Below are 8,055 nucleotides of genomic sequence, written 5' to 3'. Positions count from 1 at the left end.
TCTAAATTCCATGCTCACCTGTGTCTGCTATCACTGGTATTACCACTGAGAACTCCAAAAGTGTCCAGGAAGATGAGTAGTCACAGCGGTTGCCTCCAGAATCCCCTCTGGGATCCCAGGCCCACTGGACATACTGCCCCATGGTCAGACCACCGACACAGCTCTCATTTGCACAGTCCCCTCTTAAGCAGCCAGCCTGGGCCAAGGGCCCCTCCTGGCCAGGGCCTCTGACCCCAGGAGGGTGGGAAGATAGTGGGCAGATGTGGGGTCCTGGGCGCTCAGTCAGCGGTGAGGCCAAAACCGCACTGCAACTTGTTCTTGTGGTGTTTCAGAAAGGCGCTGAGGGCCAGCATCAGGGGCAGTGGCGGGAGCTTCTTCTGCGTGGCACCCACAATCCAGTTGCTGTCCACAGAGCCTTGGAAGAGCAGGCCTTGGGCAGGTCCAGCTGGTATCTGAAGGAGACACTGGTTTCCTGCAGCCGTGTGCTGGCCTCAAACTCCACGCCCACCTGCAGCAGCTCACTACCTTTGTGGTATTATGTTGCGTGCATGCCTGTCTGGCCCAGTGTGACTGTTGTCAACCATTTAGTCAGTGTGTATTTGCCGGTCAGGGAAATGATGGTGCCCTCCTCCCCAAGCTGCTGGTGGTAAACCAGTTCTCCACTCAGGGCCAAGCTCGGCGTGATGCTCTGCAGGTAGTGGGCCACGGGGATTCCTGAGCCCACCAACACATCAGCGTTATCCAAGGTCACGGCTGCAGTGGAGTCAGACCCCCAGTGTTCCCTGTCTAATTGCCAATTAAGAAACTTGGGCTGCTGGATGGCCAATTCACAAACTTGGGTCTGAATGGCTAACTTGGACCTGAGTCTGGGGCCCAGCTGATGGATGACCTGAGCGTTGAGGCTGTTACTGTTGTCCATGTCCCCCACCAGCATGGGGAATGCCTCCGTGGGGCTCAGCTGCTTCGTCCCCACATACCTGACCCTAAAGTGGTAGTTGGACTCCCTAATTGTGCTGAGAGCAACTGTGTGATTGACCTGGAAGTGCTTACTCTAACCTTTGTTGACTGTGAGCTTGACCCCTTCCATCTGAATTGGAAACAGCTCCTTGCACTTCCGGTGATACTCCACTGACATGCGGGGTTTAGGCAGGCAGCTGAAGGACCCGTCGTCCTCAGCCCCCAGGTAGCGAGCTAGCAGTCAACACATTGCCCATGGTGACCTGCGAGCGGTGAGAGCAGACATCAGGGCTCACCTGTCGGCCCCGTGCACACTGGCGGCTCAGCGCTCACCCCGTGCGCCATATTATACAGAGTCTTTAGAAGTTTAACAAAATACCATATGTCAATTTTCGGGACATGTACATTGGGCTAAATGTAAAGAGTAGCTTTATGAGTGGAGGCAGGAAGTTCATTAATTTCCTCTTCATGTTCGTTAGTTGTACATCCACCCACACACCGATTTAACCATCCAGTGTATTCTCTATCTTCTTTGGAAATGTGCAGTTTTGAAAACAAAATCTATAATCAGGGTTTTAACTTTAAATCACAACCTAGGGTCCTGGCACAATAGCCTAGCAGCTAATGTCCTTGCCTTGAATGCGCCAGGATCTCATATTGGCATTGGTTCTTTTAATTTTTCTTTACATTTTATTATTATTATTATTATCATTTTATGATACAGTTCCATATTCCCTTATCCCCTCCCTAATTCCCGCCCCCCATCTGGTTCCTCTATATCATTACTAACAAACAGTGCTTCCTATAGAGTCATATGTCCATCATTGCAGGCATGGACAATGGCAGAGAGTCCAGATTCCTATTGTCCATGTGTAGCTGAAGAAATGAAAATCAAGAACCTTCTTGAAGAAAATAATGCCACTGCATGGTCTATGAGTCATTGAATGATTTAATCAGAAGAAAGTGTTTTGAAGAGATGAAAACAACAGAAAACAACAAAACCCATGCGATAGAGTTTCTGCTGATCTTTGTTGGTGAAGTGTTTCTCCTCTAGACAATAAACAGGTGGATTTTGGTTTTTAATCCAGTCTACTAATCTATGACGTTTGGTTGAGCTTAAGCCATTTACATTCAGAGTTTAATATGTATGTGTGTCACTTTGGTCCTGTCATTTTAGGAATGGGTTGTTCATTGGTTTTATCTTCTGTTGTCATTTTACTGGGATGTTCTTCACATTTGCCTTTGATTTTGGTTGGTGCTATTCCTCTTCTATGTCAAGAGAACATCTTGAAGTATCATTTGTTTTTTTTTGTTTTTTTTTAATTATTTATTATTTAACTTCAGTAATTACATTGTATTATGTGACACAGTTACATAGATACTTGGGTTCTCCCCACCCCTCCCCAAGCCCTCCCACCATGGTGGATTCCTCCACCTTGTTGCATAACCACAGCTCAAGTTCAGTTGAGATTTCCCCATTGCAAGCGCATACCAAACATAGAGTCCAGCATCTTATTGTCCCATCAAGTTCAACGGCTTCTAAGGTATACCCTCTCTGGTCTGAAGACAGAGCCAGCAGAGTATCTTCCCAGTCAATTGAAAGCTCCAACATACCATCAGCAAAAATTTACATCATTATGGAATTAATTGACATAGTAATGAGTAACCAATATGTTAAAAGTAAATGCGAGTTCCCAGCCACCTTCTGTGACCACCTCACCTATACTTCAATTTTAGTTTATACACAACCTATAACATTCAAAACATAACATGTTATACATAAGATCATATCATCTTAAATTAAGGCAAACATGTGGTATTTAACCTTTTGGGATTGGCTCATTTCCCTTAGCATTATGGTTTCCAGTTTGGCCCATTTGGCCACAAAGAACTGCATTTTGTTTTTTTTAATAGCTGAGTAGTATTCCATGGAGTAGATGAACCATAGCTTTCTTATCCAATCCTCTGTTGATGGGCATTTTGGTTGTTTCCATGTTTTTGCAATTACTGATTGTGCTGCTATGAACATAGGAGTGCATGTTGGTTTCTCATAGAACAAGTGTTCTGGATATATTCCTAGGAGTGCTATTGCTGGATCATACGGTGTGTTGAATTTGAGTTGTTTGAATATTCTCCATACTGATTTCCATAGAGGCTGTACCAGCCTGCAGCCCCACCAGCAGTGGAGTAGGGTTCCCTTTTCCCCGCAACCTCGCCAACAAGTGTCATTGGTGCTTTTATTCATGTGGGCCAGTCTTACTGGCGTTAGGTGGTACCTCATTGATGTTTTAATTTGGATTTCCCTTATTGCCAGGGAATTTGAGCATTTTTTCATATGTTTATTTGCCATTTGGGTTTGTTCCTTTGTGAAGTGTTTGCCCATTTCCCGTGCCCATTTCTTGAGTGGCTTGTTTGTTTTGACATTTTGGTTGTTTTGTAGCTCTTTGTATATTCTGGAGATCAGCCCTCTATCACCTATGTCGTGTGCGAAGATCTTCTCCCATTCTGTGGGTTGCCTTTTTACTTTGTTGATTGTTTCTCTAGCTGTACAGAAGCTTCTTAGTTTGATGAGGTCCCAATTGTTTATTTTGGTCTTGATTTCTACTGCATCTGGAGTCTCAAACAATAGAACAACTGGACTTGGTTGACATTTATAGAATTTTTTACCCTAAGGCCACAGATTATACATTTTTTTCAGCAGTGCATGGCACCTTCTCCAGGATCGACCACATGATAGGACACAAAGCAAACCTAAATAACTTCAAAAAGATAGGAATCATACCATGTACCCTCTCAGACCACCACGGAATGAAGCTGGAAATCAGCAATTCAAAATGCCCCAGGAAATACAGAAACTCTTGGAGGCTGAACAATATGCTACTAAACGAACAATGGATCAGAGAAGAAATTAAAGATGAGATCAAAAAATTTGTGGAAACCAATGAAAACTCTGACACAACATTCCAAAATTTGTGGGACACTGCCAAAGCAGTGCTACGGGGTAAACTCATCACAATTGGAGCTCATGTCAAGGCCCAAGAGAGGCGCCAAATACAGGAACTAAACACACACCTCCAGGAATTGGAAAACCGGCAGCAGAAGAGCCCCACACACAATAGGAAACAAGAAATCATCAAAACAAGGGAGGAAATCAACCAGATAGAAATAAAAAAAACCATACACAAAATCAATGAATCAAAAAGCTGGTTTTTTGAGAAGATAAACAAGATAGACACCCCACTGGCCCGAATGACAAAGAAAAAACAAGAGAAGGCAAGAATTAACAGCATCAAAGATGAAAAAGGCAACATAACAACAGACACCGCATCCATTAAGGCCATAATTAGAAATTACTACAAAGCACTGTACTCCAACAAATCAGAAGATCACCAAGAAATGGAAAAGTTCTTAGACTTCTACCACTTGCCAAAACTTAGCCCAGAGGCAACAAACGACCTGAACAAACCCATAACTGAAGTAGAGATTGAATCAGTGATTAAAGACCTCCCAACAAGGAAAAGCCCAGGCCCAGACGGCTTCACTCCAGAATTCTACAAAACATTCCAAACAGAGCTGACCCCAATCCTCTACAAACTCTTCAAAACAATAGAAAAAGAGGCAACCCTTCCAAACTCATTCTATGAAGCCAACATTACCTTGAAGTATCATTTGTATGGCAGGTTTGGAAGAGGCAAATTCTTTTAACTTTTCTTTAGTGTGGAAGAACTTTATTTCATTTTCAAAGACAAAAGAAAGCTTTGCTGGATATGTTATCCTAGGCTAACTTTTTTTTTTTTTTTTTTTTTTTTTTTTTTTTTTTTTTAGAATCTGGAATATATCACTCCATTCTCTTCTGGCCTGTAGAGTTTTCTGTGAGAGATCTCCTGTGAGTACAATTGACATTCTTTTATATGTCAGTTGATTTTTTTCAGGATCTTTTCCTTATGTTCAATTGAAGAGAGCTTGATAATCATGTGTCTTAGTGAAGATCGCTTTTGATCAAGCCTGTTGGGAGTTCTGTGCCCCTCCTGGCTCTTATTTCCTAATTCTTTCTCCAGATTAGGGAAATTTTCCTTTATGATTTCATTAAATACATTTGCAAACTCAGCTTCTCTTTCTGCACCTTCTGGGAGTCCCATAACTCTTATATTTGCCCTCTTGATAGTGTCTTTGAATTCTTGAATACTTTTTTTGGCCAGATCCAACTCTGCTTCCAGCATTTTGTTTTGCTTGCTTCCCCTTGATGACGGATATATCTTCCAGTTCGGAGATTTTTTTCTTCTGTTTGCTTCATTCTATTTTGGAGACTCTCCACTGTACTTTTAATTTGCTCTACTGTGTTCTTAGTTTCTGATATATCAGCCATGATTTGCTTTATTGCTTCCTTAAATTCTTTGAACTCTTGTATGAGCTTCTCATTGTTGATCAGAAGCTTTAAAATGAGTTTTATGGATTCTGTGTGCCCCATTTTCTCGATGTCTTCCTCAGTTAACTCTGAGGTTGGCATAGGGTTTTATTCCTTTGCAGGGGAGTTTTCGATAATATTCACTGTGTCTTTTTCTCTTCTTTTGCTCTTGGTCATTGTACTACTGGTTAGCAGAGTCTTCCAGGGGTAGGTTTCTAAGCTCTGTCACCCACAGGTCTACAATGCGATTTTACTTATTGCAGTTGGTACATAACATTTTGCTTGCAGCCACTTGTGCCACAACCTCCAGCAAGTTCCAGGTCTGGGTTCTTATGTCAGATTCCCACCGTGGTCTCCGCAGCCCCAGATCCTGGCTCACCACTCTCCACATCCTGTGATACTGTGCTGAGTCTGCACCGTTGTCTGTGCAACTTTTTTCCCACTTCTGGTTGGAGTAGGTCCCAGGATTAGAGAGATACCAGGTGTCCTAAATAATTAGATTGTTGGTGGCACTGATCTTGTTGGAACCTGTTGGACGTTAGGTCTAGGTGCCACATGGACCTATGTTGACTGGTACAATACCACAGTTGGTATTATTTTCCTGCGGGACCAGTGCAATCCATAGAACTCAGTGAGTTCTCGTGAGCTCAGCACATGTGCCATTCACTGTTGTCCCCTGCAGTCCCAAAGCTATTGCCACAGTGTGCAAAATGGTGCCTCTCACACCATTACTGTAGTTCTTGATCTGCTGGCCATCAGGTCTGAGGGCTACCATTCCTGACCTGGGTAGAACCTGTAGAATGCCACATTGATGCAGTTCACCGAATCAGAAATGAGTTCACTCCCCACTCAGCGTATACTCAGTCATTTCCCTTGCCTTTGTCTCCTTACACACAATGGCACCCAATTCAGCTCTAGGGGGCTGACTGGGCCATGAAATCCACCCCATTCTCATACTGTGAGTCTGAGATCTGCTGCTCTGTCTCTGCTCCTGGTCAAATCAAACGAACCAGCAGGAAGGACAGTTCTTTGTCTGGGTTCACCTCCCGAGCTCCCAGTGAAAGTCTCTTCCCACCTGGATGCTGGTGGAGTTCATATTGCCCCTTAGCTGAATGCTACTTTAGTATCAGTCACTGCAAAACCACACTGCTGTGTCCGCTGCTTTCCTGTGTCTGTCAGTCTCCAGGTAGCCCTCTGCTATTGTTCTGTTTTTCCTACTTCCTGAAATATGTCCTCTCTGCTTCATCCTGATTAAATGTTTTTCCATCCATTTAAATGTTTCCTTACCCTATTCTGCCATCTTGATTCTCCATGGGCATTGGTTCTAATCCCAGCATCCCCATTTCCTGTCTAGCTAACTGCTTGTGTTCTGGGAAAGCGGTCAAGGATGACGCAAAGTCTTGACCTTGCAACCACATGGGAGACCTGCAAGAAGCTCCTGGCTTCTGGCTTTGGATCAGTTTAGCTCTAGCTATTTGAAGTCACTTAGGGAGTGAACCATCAGATGAAAGACGTTACTCTCTGTTTCTCCTCCTCTCTGTATTGCTATCTGCTTTTCCAAAATAAAAAAAAAAAAATCAACCAATCAACAAATCCAACCATGTCACTCACACTGTTAACTAAAATCTCTCAATAATTCAATTTAATGATGTGGACTAAGAATAGCAGCACTTATTCAAATTAATAAAGTGTTTGGAGAGGGTAAAGGCAATAATGCTTAATTACATGCTTATTATCATGCCAATAGCTCAGAAACACTCAATAACTTCAAGCTATTTTTATTACTATTAACAAGTTAAAAGTTCACTTTGGAGATCTGTGCTAGTAATCCCTAGGAGATGAAGCCGTATGAGACCATTGTTTCCTCTCTCTCTCTCTCTTTTTAGTGAACAGTGTAGTTTACTGAAAGATATGTATCTTCACATAGAGCAATAGCAAACAATCCAATCTAAAAGATTAAATAAATGTAGATACTCATCATAGCTTTATAAAGCTGAAGTCACTGACTTTTCCTACACTGCATCCAATATTTGACATAGGACATTCATTTTTAAGGCAGAAAAGGTAAATTTCACATGAAATGATTTGGCTTTACATCCAAGAGTCAAACTGGGAGTAGACTCATGCAGACAAATTCCTTGCTAATGAGGATTTATCTGTGATGACAACTTCAAGAATCTTAAAGTATGCTGTGTAAGAGACATACATTTGAGAGAACATAAAAGATGGAGTTTTTAAGACAATAGGATTTTCAAACAGAAGTCAATTAGAGTAGGCATTTTCTTATCAGGTCGAACTACTCCCATAATAAACTAATAGCCCTTGACAGATTCTTTCTGATACAGAACATAAAAGGTATGAAATACCAAATAATAATCCTTTTGGGATATGTTATTTTAGGCATCAAGGTCTAGTATAAAAGGTAACCTGGGGCCCAGCATGATAGCGTAGCCATTAAAGTCCTCACCTTGAACGCGCCAGGATGACCATATGCATGCCAGTTCTAATCCCTGCCGCTCTGCTTCCCATCCAGCTCCCTGCTTGTGGCCTGGCAATGTAGTTGAGGGTGGCCCGAAGTTTGTGACTCTGAACCCAGGTGGGAGACTGGCAAGAAGCTCCTGGCTTCTGGCTTCAGATTGGGACAGCCATTGTGGCTGCTTGGGAAGTGAATTATCAGACAGAAGATCTTCCTC

The 8,055-nt window shown here is 42.7% G+C and overlaps 1 pseudogene; it reads right to left on the bottom strand.

The window, feature by feature from the left end:
• Positions 1-278: 278 nt before the first annotated feature.
• Positions 279-1,302, bottom strand: LOC131483042 (mitochondrial import receptor subunit TOM40 homolog; annotated as a pseudogene).
• Positions 1,303-8,055: the final 6,753 nt, after the last annotated feature.

Source organism: Ochotona princeps, chromosome 22 (assembly GCF_030435755.1).
Source record: "Ochotona princeps isolate mOchPri1 chromosome 22, mOchPri1.hap1, whole genome shotgun sequence".
Lineage (NCBI taxonomy): Eukaryota > Metazoa > Chordata > Mammalia > Lagomorpha > Ochotonidae > Ochotona > Ochotona princeps.
This window is presented reverse-complemented; position numbering and strand designations above follow the sequence as displayed.